Below are 2,502 nucleotides of genomic sequence, written 5' to 3' on the forward strand. Positions count from 1 at the left end.
CCCCCCCCCCAAAAAAAAACTGGCAACTAAATGTGTGCACTCACCTCACTCCGGTCGAGATGTTAACATGGAGGAGACAGAAAAGCGGAGAACCGGCAGAAATATCCAGGAGGTCTAAACTTGTCCCGTTAGTAGGCTACAGACACAGCGGAGGAGGAAAGCTCAGTGTGTGTGACTCTGTGCAAATGTGTGTGCGCGCGTGTGTGTGTGTGTGTGTGCGTGTGTGTATGTCTGCAGAGTCCCTCTCTCTCCTCTATCCGTCACTCCTGGAGGGCGGGGCTGAGAGGGAGGAGGAGACTGAATAAGCGCACTGAGTACGGCAGGGGTGCACACTGGGGCCCCCGAGACTTCCAGGGGCCCCCGCCACCACCGACCACCTCAGCAGAGATAGGTTTTTGTGTTGTTTTTATTGGATTGGTTCTTATTCATTTATTTATTTAAAGACTACGGGAAATATGCTCACTTTAGTCACTTTCTCTGCAAGACTGAATGTCAGAATCATACACGGTGGCCCTGAAAGCTCAACACACGAGGAATTAAAGGAAACAACACTGCAAATAGAGAAAACACAACTAAAAACTGAAATGCTGCAAGTAGCACAGACGACAGCGGAAACTTTCGAGTTGCACTCAGCTGGGACACGCTTGTTGCCATGGTCTTTTGACTTATTAAGTTATTGAAGTTGGTTATCTGTCAGTGGTGTTTATTAAGAGTATTTTTTTTATCTTCTCATCTAACTCTCTGCAAGAGGAGAAAATTTCAAACTATTCTGGTATGATCACATCTTTACTGGATTTGATCATGTTTATAAAATGTATTCCAAATTATTTGTTATTTGTATTTCAGTGTAGGTCTTCACATAAGCGCCGATTTCACTGGGAACAGTGGGTACACATACCTATCAGATTTCATCATGAGTCATTTTGTACCCACCACTTATTTTGACAACCTCAAGCTCAATTAAGTAAAAAAAAAAAGAAGAAGTTCATAACACATATAATTCTTGAGCGACAGATGCCAACAAATCCACAAAAATGTCTTTATCCCCACAGGGCAGGCACAGACACAGCCGTGCTGCTGCTGTGCTGACTACCCACTTCTTTCCTTTCACAGCTCCTCTCTCCGAGTCTGATGTCACGTCATGTCGCATTGTCAACATGCTACATGGATACATGAAGCCGAACACAGTGGCTCGGATGTCTGATGCTTTTTGAAAACTGGAGGCTTTCTTCTTCCTAAAACGTGTGGGACATCATCAAATTTCATTTCATTTCCATTGGTAAGCTACAGGACAGCGTCTTTCAAAACATGGCCTGCACGAAAGAGAGAAAAAATAAATGCGTTGTACCCAGCTTTTCTGAAAATGCACTTCCGACTGCACATTTAAAAACCAACGCCCATGGGTCTTCATGTGTCCACATTTTTGTCACAATAGAAAAACTTCCCACACCCTCCACTTTTGATTTAAAAAAATATATATCTTTGCAATGATTATGATACATCATGAGAATACCCGAGACCCGACAACAGAACTGAATGTAAACTTTTGACCAGCCCGATTTAGGAACCAGGTTGGGAAGGTAAGGTCTAGAAAATGGCGCAATAATTTTAAAGCACATTAACTCGCATATTAATTGTTGCTATAGCTTTATGTTTGCTTCTCTTTGTTTAGCATTGTTATCACTTCTTTCCCTGTCTATATTTGTATAATCCTGTAAATTATTTTTTCAGCATCGTTTATTAAATTATTATACTGAGAACTTGTATATGTCAACATACTTGGCCAATAACGTTGAATCTAGTTTTATCATTTACCTCTACAAGTTTAGGTTTGAAGACACTAAAAGAATGATGCATATATCTGAAGTCAGTAGTGAATCATAACTCTAACTCTTGTTTTGCAGCTCTCAACAGTTCACTGAATATTCGGAACGCTCACCATGATAAAACAATATTGTCCAAAAGACTTTCTGTTTAATGTATTATTTAGCAGTATTTTTACTTGTCTTAATGCTCATGAGGTGCCAAATACACTAAAGTTGAAACTGTAATCAGTGCTATATCTTCACAGCTTCTCTGGTGAGACAGTAAAACTTGAAAGAGAGTGTTTCTCTGAGTCTCTCAGATGTCTCTCCCACCTATTGGGATTTCTCTCCCACTCTTTTCCTTTTTCTATCTTTGCATACTTGTGTCTCTTTTCCTTTCTAGTGTTCTCTTCTTTTTTTTCCCTTTAATTCCAGGTCTTTCTGTGGTCATACCTCGAGCAATCACCCACCCACCACATGAAGTGTCGTTATCTTGATTCTAGTGCAGAGATCTTCCTCTTTGCACAAGAGAGTGGTCTTTTCTAGACAATTGCATGGAAATGCACATGCACAAAGTGAGATAATTTAACTTTGCCTGTGCATTTTAATTTTGACTGAAAAATATAAATGCATGCTGAAAATGAAAAATGTAGATGACTTTTATTTGATGTTTTCAAAGAAAGAATATTGACAGATT

At 40.0% G+C, this 2,502-nt stretch overlaps 1 protein-coding gene across 1 annotated transcript in view; it reads right to left on the reverse strand.

Annotated features, from left to right (window-relative positions):
• The window catches only part of ppp1r16b (protein phosphatase 1, regulatory subunit 16B), a 79,786-nt gene extending 79,560 nt beyond the window's left edge, over positions 1 to 226 (reverse strand). The window contains exon 1 of the mRNA XM_032514866.1: positions 45 to 226. The gene's annotated coding sequence lies outside the window, so the exon portion shown is untranslated. The remainder of the gene's footprint in view (positions 1 to 44) is intronic.
• Between the last annotated feature and the right edge of the window lie 2,276 nt (positions 227 to 2,502).

This window comes from Etheostoma spectabile, chromosome 4, assembly GCF_008692095.1.
Source record: "Etheostoma spectabile isolate EspeVRDwgs_2016 chromosome 4, UIUC_Espe_1.0, whole genome shotgun sequence".
NCBI lineage: Eukaryota > Metazoa > Chordata > Actinopteri > Perciformes > Percidae > Etheostoma > Etheostoma spectabile.